The 18,254-nt window shown below is 43.7% G+C and overlaps 1 protein-coding gene across 2 annotated transcripts in view; it reads left to right on the plus strand.

Moving 5' to 3' along the window:
• The window catches only part of ACSL3 (acyl-CoA synthetase long chain family member 3), a 3,215,977-nt gene that overhangs the window by 131,100 nt on the left and 3,066,623 nt on the right, over window positions 1-18,254 (plus strand). The gene's annotated exons all lie outside the window — the stretch shown is intronic.

An 18,254-nucleotide genomic window follows, 5' to 3' on the forward strand; every position in this document is an offset into this window, starting at 1 on the left:
TCTGTAATCTTGGATTAAGCCAAATAGAAGCCGTCTCATAAATAAACAAATCTTGCTTGCACCCCTGAATCCATGAGTCCAAAGCACATTTCGTAGCCACCAAAGCCTCCAAATTAGCCCCTGGGTTTGGCAGTTTCCCATAAGAATATAAGCAGTCTAGGGAAAAAGGACTGAACCTCTCTTTCCATTACGAGCCAAAAGCGTTCCGAGGCCCCCTCCTTCTCTAAAATAATATGAAGCCTTTTTTAATAAAACCCCCCTAGAATAGTTCTCCAATGCCAGAAAAAGAAACCCCCCTCCTTGACTTGACGAACCACGATAAAATGTGGAATTCTCAGCCTTTTACCTACCCCCCACAAAAAGCCCAAGAAAATCCTCTCGATACGATTGAATTCCTTTTTGGTAAATTTAAGAGTGGCTGTATATAATATAAAACCTTTGGTAGTAGCATCATTTTTATAGTATTGACTTAGCCAAAGGCTCAATATTAGCCTAGCCCACTTACGTATGTCCCTTAACAGTATCTCCACTAATTTGTCAATATTAAACTCCACCATCCTCTTTATATCACGCACCAAGTAAATACCCAAATACTTTACGAAGGAATCAGCCCATTGACACTCCCAATCTAATAACCTCCTACTCCATGGATTTACATTAAGCGGAAAAAACAGTTTTTCCCCAATTTACTTTGTAGCCCGACAAATCCCCCACTTCCTATAGCATATTCTTTAGTATAGAGCCTCCATCTACTGGGTTTGTTAACACCACCGTCAAGTCATCAGCGTAAGCCAAGACTTTCACTTCACAGTCTCTCATCTTCCACCCATGAAGGTTTTGTTCCTGTCTAATGAAGGCTAATAATGGCTCAAGGACTACATTGAATAAAAAGGGTGAGAGCGGGCAGCCCTGTGTGGTTCCCCTAAACAGCCAGAATGCTTGAGATAATACATCGTTGACCCATAGCTTAGCAGAAATATTGTATTGTAAGGCTCCAATCGCATGTAAAAATTGTGGACCAAATCCCATCTGAATTAAAGTATAATTTAAAAATGACCAATTAACACAATCAAACGCTTTCTCAGCATCTACAAAAATAGGAGTATTTCTTCTGTTTTAGAGTTAGATAGACCTATTCTGTTTAATAAGGTCCTGATGTTGTCATAACCATACCTATCGCCCATAAAACCCACTTGCGAATAATCAGTTAACTCCCTTATATATTTACGCAACCTAATGGCCATGATCTTCACACAAATCTTTACATCCACATTCAACAGAGCAATAGGTCGATAATTGCGGAATTCGGATGGATCTTTCCCTTGCTTAGGAATCAGAGTGATGACTGCTTCACACATCTAAGGACACAAAACCCCACCCGAAAGGAATTGATTATATAAGCCACACAATACAGGCACTAAAGCCGTGCTAAAAGCCCTATAGAACTCCACAGGTAAACCATCCAAGCCCGGAGACTTACCCGTGCTGAGTTGACTGATAGCTTCCCCTACCTCAAATTCAGAGATCTGTGCGTCTAAAGCCTCTCTCCCCTCATCAGATAAACAGGGCATTTCTATCTTCGCAAAAAAACTAGGTAACTTGCTTTCTTCAATCTGTGAGCTGTCTGAGTAAAGAGAGGCATAGAATGTTCTAAAGCATTCACATATGTCCTTAAGTCACCTGCCTCAGTCTCAATCTTCTGAATGAACGATCTTTCAGATCTTTTCTTCAATTTGTTTGCCAGGAGGTGTCCCCTTTATCCCCCTTCCTCCCAAAATTTCTGCTTCATGAAATATAAGCCTTTCTCTGCCTGTTCGTCTATTGTATCTCTCAGCTTAGCCCTCACACAATCCTTCTTTAGGTTGTCTCTCCCAGTTTTGGATAGAGCATATTTCTGCTGTAAAGCTCTTAGTTCTCATTCTAAACCTTTAACCCTCTCTTCTCCCATTCTTCTTGCTCTAGATATCCAATTAATCGGATCCCCTAGTATGGTAGCCCTAAAAGCATCCCACACTATTAAGCTATCCGCAGAATCTGTATTTTCCCTAAAAAAGTTATCAATGGAGGCACTAATAGCTTCACGTATTTTCTCGTCTTGTAAAACAAACGTTTTAAGTGTCTATTTGATACTGTCTGATCTATGCTTAATCCGATTTATACTTAGCTTCACCAGAGAATGATCAGAAAGGCAACGTTCCCCCCATACCAACATCCAGGACTTCCTCAATCAATCAATCTATCAGAGATCAGTAAATAATCCAACCTCGAATAAGCGTTGTGAACTGGAGATTAGAATGAGAACTCCTGCTTAGTAGGATGTAATGACCTCCAGCTATCCACTAAGGCAAAGGTATCAAACTCCTGAAAGGCTTTACTTAACTTGAATCTACATGCAGATGACCTGTCTAATGCGTTATCTAATACACAGTTAAAATCACCCCCAAGAATAATGCGATCACCATTCATATTCCTCAGAGAACTGGTCAGTTCTTTGAAAAAACTGACGCCATTCGTGCATGGACTATACATCAACCCCAATGTCATTACTCTTCCTTCATGTTTCACATCCACCAGAATGATCCGGCCCTCATCATCCATCCAACTTTCTACGAATTGGTATACCTACCCCTCTCAATCTCCCGGAATAGCAATTCAACAGAACCTTCATAAATTTAGAGGTGCTAAAAAAATTATCAGGATGTTCCATCAGATGTGTTTCATGTTAAAAAAAAGTCAGCTTTCTTTCTCCTTAACTTTGCCATCATTTATTTTCCTTTCTTAGGGCAGTTTAACCCTTTGACTTTCCATGTCACAAATTTCAAAGACCCCATCTTAAGCAGTGAAAAGAATCAGTCCAGACTATCTGTCTTATAACCTGGGTGCACATGCTAAATCTTTCCAATACTTTAAAATGGGATAGTCAAAGAGATAATGGTGCAGGTTGCTGTTATTTCCCCCCGTACATAGAATACATAAAACACAAACACACAACACATGACTACATCAACCTGCTTTAATTGTAGATTGTCCATCTAAACCTGTACCAATTGATAAGATCTAATATATACAAAACTCTAAAAAGTCTAAACTGTAAACCCAGAACCCTATGGCCAAAAATTCACATATATATCAATACATCGCTCTCTTATCAGTCCTTCTCCTTAGTCATACTTTCAGTTATGTCACAATGAAACTCCCCTTCCTTTAACTGAATTCCACCCTAATATTGAACACTCCCTTATCTTAATGCATCCAGTACAAAGAATCAACCAAACTCCATGGGTATTCACTCGCTTCACCTTTAAAAATGTCACTAGCACCCTTCCCACCTCCCCTTCATTGTCAGCACTATAACCTTATACCCCTCTCATACCAAGGAGTCTGCAGTAATCTGGAATTGACCACTTAAAGAAGGGATTGCGCGGCTATGGTAAATCTAGCCATGTAGCAATAGTCTACAAAGTGTCGTCATACCCCCAACTCCTTCACCATGAGTATATTTCTTTTGGAAAACAAGAAGTGCCACCTTGCTAGGGAAAATATTATCTAACATTTCAGATCCCCCTGTAGGCTCAGGATTCCACAACGGCGGTAACCCAGTAATCCCTGAACCCCCAGATAGACTAAGACATCAAAAAGGCATGTTGGGATGACTCGATAAGTATGGCACGTTAAGGACTATTGACCATAAATCATAAATTGGAGACACACAGTTGTCAAAACCACTATAGCCAATCTTCAAGCGATGAATAGCTTAAACGTCCCATCCGAGGTTACACAGGAAGTAGAGGGCATGTTCCAAATCTCCCGCAACCATTACCATCACTCTCGCCACCAATTCTATGGGTTGCCTTTGCCACTCACTGCGGATCAGTGCTGCATAAATCACGTAGCTGTTTATTTACCCGCAGTAGTTTGAATGAACACCCATCCTGTACCTTTCAACAATTTCAAATTTTACGACTGTCATTTGCACCGTGATGAAATCCCTCCTTTTAGTGTTCACTCACCACTGTTCACCAGAGCTTCGTTATCAAATAATTGAATATCAAAAAAGCCCCTTACAACGCATACTACGGGATGCTCTCTGAATACCGCACTGACAGACAAACCAATAAGCTCCTTCTTTGGGAAATTAAGCAAACATCTCCACAGACTTAACGAATCATCAAAAAGTCGTCTGTCTCTCTGGGTGAGCAAGATGAAAGTGAGACCCATGAAAGAGCAAGCCAGAAAGATATGCAGCAAATCGACCTACCCAGAGGGCAGACAATAAACAATCGGCACGCAACGGCCACTGTTGTTAAAAGCCTGTGAGCGCTCAAAACCTATGTATCTGTTGAACTGGATGGATCTCAGCACAAGCACCAGGAATCAAGTCAGCTTGCATTCAGCGATCCCTCGAGGTTACTAATTCTCAATTCAGAACGCTCACTCACAACCTACCTCTAAGAGTAGACGTTAAAGCAAGCTTTGCGTGCCCGCCGATCATCCCAAATCCCCCATCCGGACATAGGTCATGCTCCTGTCTCCAGAATGCATCGCAGAGTCATCAGGAAACGGTTCCCATTATCAGTACGTGCATCGGCCACTTCCTCTTTCTCCAAGCCCTTCCGTATTCCACATACACATTCCCGTGTCACATGACTCGGCATCCATTACCTCCCTTCCTTCCACAACAAAGAGGTGCTTTCCTTTAATCATTCGCACATCTCTGCAGCATTATTCGAGTATCATCTGCATTCCAATGCACCGTTAGCCATGTTAAAAAAAAATGGTCGTCCCCCTCTATAAGCTACTATATTAATAATCGTAATAATAAATAAAAACTAAAACACACCAACTAAGTTAAACATTGAAGATAAAAAATCAAGATGCAGAAAGTCACCTTTTTTTCTCGGAAGGTATAGCCTTATGTGGCGCAGACAGTTTCCATGGGAGTAATTTCAAGATCTGTTAAAAAGGCCTAGGCACTTTTACAATCCGAAAAGGAGTGGGTCGGACCATTTATTACAACCCTAAAAATAGCTGGATATACCGTATAATATTGTAGTTTCTTTGTTCCTGGCTTTTTCTTTTGCAGCATTGAATACTCTTCTTTTGTCCAATACATCCCTGCTTAGGTCTCCAAATATCATGATTTTATGTCCACCCCACGCTAAATCACCAAACTTGCATGATTTTTTAAGTATCAGTTCTTTTGTGGGGCATCTTAAAAATTTCTCTATGAAATGTCTTGGTCTTTGACCCACAGTGGGTTTCTGGGCCAAGGACCCGTGTGCTCTTTCCATTTCCAGGGGGTGTCGGGATCCAATTTCAACATTTTTATTGAAGCTTTCTCCAAAAAGTGCATAGGTTTGCCACGTTCCACATTTTCTGGAAAACCAGCCACCCTGATGTTGTTTCTCCTTGAAGTTTTCCTGCTCTGACAGTTTAAGCACCAATTTTTCATTTTGTGCTTCCGAATCTCTGATCTTGTCCTATAATTTCACAGTCTTCTCATCAGTGGTGGTCAAGTGATCCTCAATTGCAGCAGCTTTTGTTGTATGGTCTGAGCACCTCTCTTCAGCATGAATCATCTTGGCCTTTATCTCTCCAATGTCCAGAGTCACTTTAGTGAGAAGCTCCAAATGTTTGTCATCTCTTTTCTCAGCATCATCTCCTCCCTTCTGTCGCTTTGCTGGTTGAGAGGTTTCAGATGAATTTAAGTCAGCCATAATGAGGGAGGGTGTGATCTCAATCAGGGGACACGAGCACAGCCTCTATGCTGCCCTCTTCTGAAGCTGACATTTCTAGAATCCTGGGGGAGAGGATTAAGTTCAAAACCCTCTGTATTGTCCACAAGGCCTTCTGGGGCATGGGACACCAATACCTTCAACTCTCTCTTCCTAAATATCTTCCTTCTCGAGCTCTTCGCTCATCCGCATCCAACTCCCTCAGGGTTAGTCGCTATTCCAAGCAGCAAGTTGGTGGTAGACCTCTTTCTTCTGATGGGGCCTCCCTCTGGAACAGCCTCCCTGAAACTAGAGGGAGAACCATCTCCTTTTCCGGAAGCACCTCAAGACCTTCCTCTTTGCTTCTGCTTTCTCGCCTCTTCTCCCTTGCTGATCTCCTTGCTGAATCTGAAACTGCACTGGTTACCTGGCTACCCTCTGATCTTGGGCCCATGTTCACCCTCTTCTCCCCCCCCCCCATTCCACCACCAGTTGCACACCTGTACTGCCCCCCTGCACTCAGGGACTGTTCCTGTATCCCTACAGCTCCTACTAGCACTTGACACCTGATTTTCTGCACGTACTCTGCACTTGCCACCAGCTGGCTGCATTTATTTATTGTATTTATTTATTTTACTGTTATCCTATGTACTGCACTGCCCCCCTCCCCCTTCACTTTTCCCTTTCCCCCTCCCCTTGCACGATCTCAATGTCACCTGGCCTAGTAGGATCGTTGTCTCTGTCTACCCTCCGTTTCCCCTCCCTTGCCTCGTCGCGCCTTGAAACACTTGTGTATAGGTGCGTTATAAATGCCATATCATATCAAGTGAAGTCCTTAATGTGTCGCTTCACGTAGTCCAAAAATCTACCCCATTTCTCAAAGTATGCAGGCATGTCTGTCCCCTTCATTTACTAACAAGGACCATACACAAGTCAGCTAGTCCTCTTGTGTGGGTAGTCTAGCTGTTGTCCACTTGGCTGCAATTGAAGTTCTGGCAACTAAAAGTAAGGCTCTGAGGTACGTCATACTGGCTTGACTTGCATTTGTCTGCAGCCACTGAAAATTGACCCCCAAAGAAATTCGATCCTACTGGGAGTGTCACATTTGCTATAAGACTTAGTGTATGCACCACCTCCATCTAGTAACGGATTAGCTTGTGACAGTACCACCAAATGTGCATATATGTGCCCACAGCCCGACATCCACACCAGCACAGCCCATCTCCTCCCTGGCCCATATATTTAGTTCTGTCAGAAGTAAGGTAAACCCTCGCTATAAACTGAAGATCTTTTTCAGCATACTAGCAACTAGGGGTTTTCTTTGTATTCTTTGATGGCCCTCGCCACTTTACTTAAAGAAGATTAAAGCCCAGATCTTTGTGCCAGGCAAGCAAGTAAGTTGGGAGACCCTCATTTTGTTTGGCACTAAGACATGTGTAAAGGCGGGATACCAACCCCTGGGACATGCTTGGAGGGAAAATAATGTTCGCAAATTCTGTGAGGGGCCTAAACACTGCGTTTTTTTTTTATAGTGGTCTTATAGTTCCCAGTGCTTATTTGACCCTTTTCAAAAGAATGGGATTGAAAGTCCATTCCACCTGTTTGTCATTTGGAGACGGCTGCTCTAGCTTAAACTGGTCTAAAATTGGTTTTGAAATGTATGGGGTTGACTGGACAGAGGGAAATGTAGTGAGGCCCAGTATGACGGTTACAGTGTCACAAAACTGTATGGTTGCAAGCTCAGACCTATTACAGGGGTCTGTCACCTCAAGGGAGCCAGGGCATGTATCTGGGGGTCTGCCTACCACATCCGCTTAAGTGTTAGCACGTTTTGTAGTATATGGGTTAAACCAATTATAAAGGACCCTTCGTTGAGCTGCCCAATTGTACTTAATGATCAGGAGAGAAAGCCCTCCGTGGTCCCTGGATCTTAAGAAGGTTGTTCTTACTACTCTGGGTTGCCTGTGTTGCCATGCGAAGGCCATAGTGCCCAGGTGGAGCTTTTTAAGGATCTGAGGGGGTTATAAGAGCTTTGGGAGGATATTCATCTTAGTTGAAGCAATACTGCCAAACCACGAGATTGCCATAGTGTCCCGCCATCTCGGATCTGCCCTGATCACCGAAAGTAGTCTAGGATAGTTAGCATCATAGAGACAGGAACTATGTGGGGGTCAAGTGAATGGCTAGATTTTTATTGTGCCTGTAGACCTGTGAAAAGGAGCGTCCTGCCTTAGGCGGTCTATTGAGCCTGGATCCTTTTTCATATTAAGAGCTTCTCTTTTAACTAGGTTTTTCTTAAATTCGTAGACTTTCCATTACACTTCCAGGAGACGTACCAAGGGTGGAATAGAGGGGTCTGCCCTCGTTAATGTTAGTATTATGTCATCTTCAAACAGGTCAATTTTGTGGGTACCTTGTTATCTAATTCTAGTTGCTAAGGGCTCTACAGCCAGTGCAACCTGCAGTGGTGAGAGTGGGCACCCCTGCCTTGTGCTCCTAGATAGCCCAAAACCCTGCGAAACAAATCCATTACTGGCTACTCTAGCTGGTGCGGCTCTTAGCGCAAATCCCTGACCAATCCCTCTCCTTTAAGACTATTTAACACTGCCAAAGGGAGGACCACTCGACGCAGTCAAATGCCTTCTCTGTAGTCAAGACCAAGGATGCAGACAGGCTTGTGGGTTTTTGTCCAATGTCGATAAGTCCTTTTGTTTTTCCTAACGTTATCCACACCTTCAGTTCCATGCACACCAAAGCTGTAAGCACCTTGTCTAGCCCATAGCTAGTATTTGGGCATACAGTTTTATGACTGTATTGAGAACCACAATTGGGCAGTAGGAATTGCAGGAGGCTGGGTCCTGCTCCCTCCTTATGTATCAATGAGATAAAATGTGAGACGCAGCCCTCTGGGCAAACAGGAAGTTGAAGAGTCTATGGAGGTGGGCTAACAGGTTGTTAGCTAATTGTTTATAAAAGGGCGCAGAGACGCTGCCGAGGCCCAGCACTTTGCCCCTTTTCAGGGTTTCAGGGTTGAAATGGCTTGGAGGATTGCCTTCTTGGCAATCTCCTTGTTCAGGACCTTCTGCTGTACTGAGGTAAGTTGAGGGAGCGGCCAGTTATCCAAGAATTTTATATTGCATTTGGTCAGGTATTTCTGTGGTGTACTTCTCCATATGCACTTTCTTACCTCCCTAATATTTCCACAATTTGTCCTGAACTTTTATCTTTTTTCTTTAAGCTTCCAGGTCCGGATCGTCCCTCAGTAACGCTGCTTTGCCATCGTAAAAGCATTATCGGCCCTGGATGCCTAGAGCGTTAATCGGTTCCTTAATGTTTTTTTGTAGCTCCCGCAACCACCTTCGGGAGCCTGTAGCTCTAAATGCCCCCTTTTTTTGCTCAGCCCTCTAGTCCAGGAGAGGATATGTTATCTCTTTACCCTGTTAACCCTGCCTTGGAGATCAGCATCCCTCTCCTATACGATTTAAATGCATACCATCTGTTTCCAAGACCTGCCCCTCTTTCTGAAGGGTCAGACACACAGGGACCTGGTCTGAAATGCCTATGTTTCCAATGTCCGCTCCCTCAAGCATTGGGAGTACATCTTTGCTGACCCAGATGTAATCTGTTCTTGAATAGCCATGGTCGGTGTGTGAAAAGAAGGTATAATCCATTGATGTGGGATGGACATGCCTCCAGGCATCGACCAGGTTTGGATTCTACTAGGTGTTTTAAACTGTCTTGGGAGGGTTGAGTGGCGCCCCAGTAGGAGCCTTTCGACGTGTCCAATTGGCATCAAGGTAAAGGTTGAAGTCACCAGCCAAAATAATGCATCCCGAGGTGAAGGAAAGAGCATAGGAAATAATTCTGTCCTGAATTTGCCCTGTAGACTGCTGGCAGTTACCTGTGCCTCCTCCAGTTTGCTCTATAGGAATATGTATCTGCCCTCCTTATCTACTAAGGATAATTCGTTCAGGAACTGGACTCTCCCGCTTATGATTCCCACCCCAGGTTTCTTATGATGGCTAGAGGAGAACTGCACTGGAAAGCAGTTTGAGTGGGTCTGTTGTAAGAAGGCTTTCGACCCAAGCCTTTTCAATGTCTGCAAAGGTTGGATTCTTTTTCTCGGTGGACTTCAGCCCCTAACATAAGTTTCACAACCATTGTCTAACCTTGGCAGCGACTCCACGGCCCTCTCCCAGGGCAGAAATTCAGCTCTGCTCTGGTGAATATCGTCAACCGCTTGAGGGTCAGCCTTTGCGCCTCCATCTTCTTTCACCATCTACCTCTGATCACCAGACCTATGGTCTTGGCAGCCTCCTTTGCTGCTGTGCATCGCTACTGTTCGTCTTCCCACGTGAAAAGCAGTCCAAATGAGTGTCCCTTCATACCTGACCTATTCTTGCTGCAATTTCTCTGTAATGGGGACGGAAAGCTTGCCCTTTCTGGAGAGTTGGGGCAGCCAGATCTTGATAAAGTAGCTTCTGATTTAGATATGTAATTTGACAGTGTTGGAGCGAAATGTAATTGCAATGTGACGAGGCTGAGCCTGTGGGCCTTTCTGCAACGGACCTACTCTATGTACCCGCTCCAAAGTGACCCCTCCTTTAGTCATCTCTGGGCAAGCTTCACTGAAGAACTGGTGGATTTAATGTCTACGGTCAAAGCCCTCAATTGCTTTCTCCGCCCCTCTGATCCTTCTTCCTGTGTGCTTATTTTCAGGGTCTTCAATGATAGATAGCATTGAGCTCATACTTTGCTCTGATCCAGCCAGCTCCCCCTGAAGTTGTATGATGTCCTCCTGCAATTTCTCTGCATCCCCAACCTCGTGTTTTTTTTTCATGTCTCTGGCTAGGCCAGTTAGCGATTTCCTAATGGCATCAGTTGCTCCTAAAATCGCCCTTTAAAACAAAAAACTAAAAATGTAATGAAAAATTCACTTGGCTACACTTAATTGTACGTATATTTTATTTAAAAAAAAAATGTTTAAAGCCATTTTATTATTTTGTGATCTAAGCAGAAAACAAAACAAGAAGGAACTTAACACGATTGGGTAACGTTCCAGGATGCGTAAAGGGACGAAAAGGATTACAACCAAGGAAAAGGAGACGAAGCAAATAATGTACAATCAGAAAAAGATCAGAATCGCCCCCCCCAGCCAAACCCCTCCTGCTTATTCCATATTTTTGACAATTTCTCTGGGCAACCCAGTGCATTGTACACTCTTTTATTTTATTTTTCTCTCTCTTTTTCAGAGCCATGTCCGTTTCAGAAATCCACAGTCAATCGAGGGTGCTCCGTCGCCGCCCCAAATTGATGCAATAGTTCTTTTCATCAGTACGACAACCGTGAATGTGAACAGTTTTCATATCTATTAAAAGCAGTGTCACCCCAAGAAGTAGCAGCTGTGGGTTTTCCGGTATCACCAGTCCCGAAACAGTGCATAACTTATCAAGACATTTTTCCCAGAAGGAACAAACTTGAGGGCATTCCCAAATAATATGAAAAAGGTATCCTCTATCTCTCCCCCCCCCACCAACCCCCCAAATCTTAGAAATTCAGTGTGGTCAGTGTGACCCCACCAAAACAATGCGGTTCGAGAATAGACCCTGTGGAGTATTTGAAGTTGAATTAGCCGTATGCTAGCAGAGATCCCAATTTACCATGAAGACATCAAAGCCTCCACCCATTCCTCAAATTAAAGGGGGCCCACATCCCTTTCCATCGAGCCTTGAGGTTGGATAACTCCTTGGTCGCGAAGACGGTGGGGACTTGATGTCGAGTGGAGATAACCTTGGTGCCTATGCGCTCCGGAAGGAGATTTGCCTCAAGCAGGGAACAAGGCAGAATGTCTTGGAGCATCTGAAATTGAGCAAGGCATGCGATAGCTGCATGTGGTGGTATCTTTGAGTCACCGGAAGGCCAAACGTGTTGTGTACATCACCACATCTGCAGGATCGAACTCGTTGCACCTCTGCCATACCCTTAACCTACCAATTTTGTGAAGTTGCTGCATATGCGCATTGCGCCAAAGGGGTTGGTTCAAAGTAGCCCTCCCTCCCTGTCCTATTTGTCGACGCGCCTCTCTGCACACCTGTATTGTATGCGGCATCATGTTCGGAAGCAACTGCCTTCCTGGACCACTATACAGAATTTAAATCGGAGGCAAACTCTGCAGCCACCTGATCTCTGCCATTACATGCAGGAGAGATGGGTCCCCTTGTAGCCAGTCGTTTATAGTTAACTGGCCCAATAATAGCTGCGCAGGTTGGGCAGCCTGATGCCCCCGTCCCATACTGAACGCTGTAATGTAGCCACTGCAATGCAGGGCTGGCCGCCACCCCACAGAAGGTTCCGGATAGTAGCATTGGTTCTGTCAAAATCTGCTCTGGGTATCTGAAGCAGGCGTTTTGGAGTATATACATGTACCAAGGCTGCCTTCCCAAGTAGTGTCAACGGGAGGGATTTCCAGTGGGCGACATTGCAGCAAACCTGTCCGTATTGTGGTGATTGGCACGTGAAAGGTTTCCGAGCTCGGGACTCGCTTGTATACCCAGGTACTGAAAGCCCTTGTCCGACACACAATATGGGCAATCCTGAGAGATGGCTCTGTCTGCATCCTGAAGCAGGAAGAAAATAGATTTCCCCCAGTTCAACCAGTTCAACCTCAACCCAGTGACCACCTGAAATACCTGCAAAGTGTGTGTAATCTGTCGGCAGGCGACCCACGGCTCGCCCAAATGGTATGCCACCGAAACCCAGACCAAGTCGGGTTTGTCCTTAATCGAAATGCAAATAACAAAGAGAGAGAGGACAGTCAGTTAGGCCTGGGGGTGTTCCCCGGACTGAAGGTGCAGGATGGCTGCAGCAATTTCATCGCTTGTAATCTGTTTTCAGGTGCGACCTTTGTTTGAGAGCCAGCTGAGGCACAGTGAGGCTATCTAGGAAAAGGGATCCCACCACTGGGCTTTGAACCTTTTGAGAGCGGTAGAGATCCTCATAATAAGTGACAAATGCTTCATCTATCCCTGCGTTCGCTGCAATCCTCACACCCAGTGCCCACGATTTCCCTCCTCTCAAGCCAGGCCAGCATTTTCCTGGCTCGATCACCTGCCTCCTGAATCTGGCTGTGAATGACCCAGTGGTCTTGTCGGGCGTTGGCGAGGGCAGTGTTGCAAAGTTTGTCTTGGGCGCTTAGGAGGGCCTCCCACTCATCTGGGGATCTTACCTCCAGAAAAACATCTTCTGCATCTATCTTGAGGTCTTCAGCCTCACGTATCGCCTGTAGGTGTGGCTGCCTACGTGCTGAGACAAGAGAGATCTTGCCCCTAAGAACTGCCTTGTAACCCTGAGATACTGTAGGAGGGCTATTTACCGACCCCTCGTTTATGGCAAAGTACTTGTCGTCTTACCTGTTACTCCTTTCAAGAACTCAGGGAAGCTAAGATAATAACTATTCAGGTGCGCTTCCTTTCTTCTGTCAGTGGTGAACTTGATGAGTGTGGGGAGTGGTCCGAAATGCCTGTGGCCAAAACTGACGTTATGTGTTATGTGTTTGTTTATAACGCGCCGATAGCCCGCAGGCATCAGGGCGCGGGAGTGTCCGGGGTAATTCAGTGCGCATATTATTATGTGCTGTAGAGGGCGGTCTGCGGAAACATAATGAGATTATCATTGGAACAGGTGGCTTTTCAACGATTTCCTGAAACTCCAGTAGTTCTCTTCTGGTCGTAGATTTAGTGGCAATTTATTCCAGCATTTTGCTGCCTTCACTGGGAAAGATTTCCCCTGCCCTTGCACACGTTTAACTCTATTAATATTCAGATAAGCCTTATCCTCTGATCTAAGGTGTCTTTGAGGCATATACAAAGAATATTGCTTCTTAAAATATCTCAGGGCTTCTCCATACAGACATCTGTGAACTATGGTCATCGCCTTAAAGTGTACTCTCTCTTCCACTCTTAGCAAGTGAAGAGATCTTCTCCCCATAGTCACATGCTCCCTTTTTTTGATTCTCTTGGTAGCTAGTCACATGCTCCCTTTTTTTGATTCTCTTGGTAGCTCGAACTGCGTCATTTTCCATGACCGGACACTTTTGTATATCCCTCTACGTGGCTCCTATCAGTAAGGCGTTAGTGTAGTCAAGGCGTGACAGAATGACCGCTCTTGCTATAGTTGCTGCATTCACTTCATTAATAAATGGCCTTGTGGCTCTCATGAGACGCATGTAGTAGGCATGGTATTTCTGCAGGTAGTAAACCTGAGCCTCAGATCCTACTGATGCTTCCACAACCATCCCTAGGGTTTTTATGTGGGGCACCACTGGGATTTTAGCCTGTTTGATAGTAAAGGTCTGGTGTTCTGTCCCTAACTTGGATTTGGCCTGTTGCGTCCAAAAAATCATCAGTTCGGTTTTCGCATTATTAAGACACATCCAATGACGTTGCATCCAAATGTCAATAATGCGATAAACCTCTGATATTTTCGCGCTGTCAATGCTGTATTCTCCCTTGAGTTAAAAAATGAGCTGCGTGTCATCGGCATAGTTAGTAAAGAACACATGATCTAATTTTATTTTATTTATTGTAATGTGATACAGTTTAAAAATATTTTTTTTAAACTTTACACATTTAACAAATCTTGATACAAGATATTAATTACACTTCTTACTTAATATCTAACATCAATTAATTTGATGTCAAATAATCAGATCATCAAACTTTCTAGTGCAATAATACTCACTTCATGAATACATTAGTGAGTAAAAAAGAGAAAATAGATTCATCAGCAAATTGCCCTGTCTAGAAATACATAAGACAAGAGAAAATACCACAGCTTAGCCAGCCGGACCTAAAACCGGTCAGTCGGTTCAGAAAGAGACATTATAACTCCTACTAAACACTGCTGCTCATTTGTTTTCTTGCAATGTTCCAAATGTTAAAAAGTGCAATATGGAGCTTTGGGTTAAGAGTGTTAATACAATAGTGCCAGCACTCATTAGATCTCATATAATCCGTATTATGTACATAGATTCTAAGATGCTTAGAATAACAATGGGTCATTAATGGGCAATGAGTTAACACATGTCTAGCGGTTTCAAGATTAGCTGCAGTTCCACATATTCTACAGTTTCTTAAAGAGTCTCGAGACACATTATCCCAAGGTCGATTTACTAAAGTGGGCAAGCAATTAATGCGCATCAACAGAATAAAACGTCTTGACGCAGGGGAAGGACAGAGGTTAAGATACAGTTGGCTCTTCTTAAAGGTGTAAAGGACATAAGTCACAAAACTATAGCTACTTAATGTAGCCAAATGTCCATAATTCTCCTGCCAGTCCCACAGCGAGATAGACTTCTGGAGATGGTGGAACATCGTTTGGTTATCTTGGTCCCAGTTAGGGGACCAACCGCTTACCTCACTAAGCATTAACATATCTTTCTCCAGTTTGGATTGCTTACCACTACTCATGGCCTCATTAACACATTTCAAAAGGGGATTAGAAGGATTATTCTTGATCTTTATGTATAACTCGGCTCTCTTGCGCAGCACTATCCATTTGAGGGATAGCAGCCCCAGCTCGAGTCGCAATATTGCCATCGGAATACATTGAGGGAGGCCTAGTATTCGTCTCCAAAATTTCCCCTCCAGTAGCTGAAGCCAGTCTAAGTTCATGTTGGTCAATGTTTCGAGACCATATATGACCATAGGTATAAAGCACTGCACATAGAGTTGTCTTGCACCCCAAATAGAATAACCACTCTGCTCCTGGGTAAATCTACATATCAAAGCTGTAAACTGGGCAGCTTTAACCTTTCGTGCCTGGATGCAGAGTGTATAATTCCCCCTACTATCAAACTCTACTCCTAGGTATTTATATGAGTGTGTGTATTTAATTTCAAGAATACCTACACACATAGAGGGACATGCTACTCTACCAGCTGTAAACAACAGTACTTCCGTTTTGTTCTGGTTAATGGCCAGATCATTGGCCTCTGCATACGGCCATAACCTGACAGCTGACCTCTGAAGGCCACTAAATGTGTGATCAAATATCACGACATCGTCGGCATATGCCAAGATCATACACCGGGTCTTACCAACTTTCGGGGGGCAATTCCATACACCCCGTAAATATTCGGGTATGTCTGAGACAAAGAGATTGTACAGCAGGGGTGCAGTGACGCAGCCTTGTTTAACACCCCTACGCTGTATCACTGGAGGTGTTAAATTACCCGTGGTGTCAAGTCGTAACTGTACGGTGGTATTTGTATGGAGTAGTTCCAGATAATAGATAAGAGAAGGGGGGCAGGACCAACTTTTGAGCTTGCGCCACAGTAAGGCTCTATTAACAGTGTCGAAAGCTGCCCTAAAATCGACGTAAAGGGCATAAAGAGGAGGATTATTGGGGAGCAGTGCTTGATTCTGAAGAGAATCCATAACTAGCAAGTTATGAGCCGTTGAGTAGCCTGGTCTAAAGCCACTCTGAAAGTGGTCTAAAATCCCCATTTTTTTCTACCCATGCCTGCAGATTTTTTAGTAAAAACGAGGCGAACAATTTTCCAGTGCTGTCGAGCATTGATGGGAGAAGGTAATTAGAAGGGTCCAGTCTGTTACCCTTTTTAAAAACTGGTATCAGAATGGCCCTTTGCCATGTAATCGGAATTTTACCGTCTGCTATCACTTTTTCAAACAGAATCTTCATTAGGTTCGCCCAAAATGAAGGGTTACTCTTTATGACTGCATTAGAAAGCCCATTCGGGCCCGATGCTCGGGACGCTTTTAAATTCTTAATATTGCTTAGTAGATCATCAGTGGTAACTGTGAAGGGAGAGCGTGTAAGGGAGATGTGGCCAGGTGGCTCTACAAATCCAACATCGCTATTGTTGCGATTTTCCAGGAAAGTAACCCATTCATGCCCACCTATTGGGTTCAGCATAGGGGCTCTACGGTATAGCCCAAATATTACGGGAGTTTCTGGAACAAAGTACACTCACTGTTTACACCAATTGCCCAATTTAAGATATTTATTATAGTGTTTCAACCAAGTGTGGTATTTATTTTTAAATTTTCTAATATTTAGGGCAATAATATTCAGAGAATAATTAGTAGTCCTAAATTTCCGTATATCTCCCCTAAGTTTTCGTTTCGCATTGCAAATTATCTTATCATAAGGGGAGTGGGAGGGCTTATCCTTCAATGCCAGAGGGCGTCTACTCGTAGCATGCTTGCCCGAAAAGTTAACTATCCAATTTTCGATTTCTTCGGCTGACATAGAACCTAATTTTGATTCAATATCCACTGGCCCGTTACCCTGCGGGCCTTAAGTATATTATTGTCGAACCAAATAATTCGGTTAGCAGGACAATTTACAGTTAGATCACCAGTGTAGACATTCTCAGGAATAGAGGATAAAGCATCGAAAGTCAAAATGAGTGGGTTATGATCACTCCAAGGGCTCTGAGTAACGGCCATATCAATGATCATAGAAGCCACTTCGGCACTGGTGAAAATATAGTCAATTGTACTCTGATGCAGTCCCTGGTGCCAGGTACTCTTTCCTGGTCTATCACTATGCGTTCGACCGTTCATAATTTCTAAGTCCCAGCATTTGAAAAATAATCGCCAGTATTCGCCCTCAGCGTCCTCTTTGACAGCCTCCATTCTGCTGCATTGTTATAAGCGATTATTGTTTACAGTTCCCCCATCCCAAGTAATATGACAATTGAAATCACTGGTACAAATAACAAAATTAGAGCCCGTGGCCCTTCTCCATTTACTGATTAAATCATGCAGTGCTTCTTGGATCAATTCTCGATGTTTAGCACCACGGGGGTTATAAACATTGATAATGGGTACTTTTACTGATGAGGCATCCATCCCTACTACTGCTTCGATTGCACAGATGTAATCCTCATAGTTGGTACTTATCCTTAGACTGGAAATGGTGTTCTTCACTCAGTTAATAATCTGCCATAGGGGTGCCCCCTAGGACCTTTCTTAGCTAGACTATGGTATATAGTATAGCCATCCATAAACATTGGTGTCATAAGCCATGTTTCCTGGAGTAAGAAGAAATCTTGTGCATCGATGAGCGAAAGAGAGCCCTGGGGGGTAAGAAGGTGAGTAAAACCTCGAGTGTTCCAAGACAAGAGGGAGCAATTTCATTGCTTCTGTAGGACCATGGGAAGTGAGTCTGCCAGCCATTTCAAGGTGTTCTGAATATCGCTTAGTTGTATTTTGTTACCTATAGGAAGATAAGGTATCGAAATCTGGCTGAACTTCCTAGGCTCATCTACATTTGAGATCAATGGGTCCTCATCTTCTTTATTTACATCAACCCGTAGGCCCACTTGTGATAGACTAGATTTATGAGCACGGATCAAATCAATAGTATCCTGGACTTCACAATGTAGTGCAGTAACGTTGGGGTTGGACACATTCAGAATGGATAACTCGCAATTGTGGAATTAAATGTAATTTAGCCAATACTTGCGATCTAGTCAGCCATTTATCTGCAGTCTTTTGATTCAAATTTTTTATA

Source organism: Ambystoma mexicanum, chromosome 10, assembly GCF_040938575.1.
Source record: "Ambystoma mexicanum isolate Mex_15411 chromosome 10, UKY_AmexF1_1, whole genome shotgun sequence".
NCBI classification, from domain to species: domain Eukaryota; kingdom Metazoa; phylum Chordata; class Amphibia; order Caudata; family Ambystomatidae; genus Ambystoma; species Ambystoma mexicanum.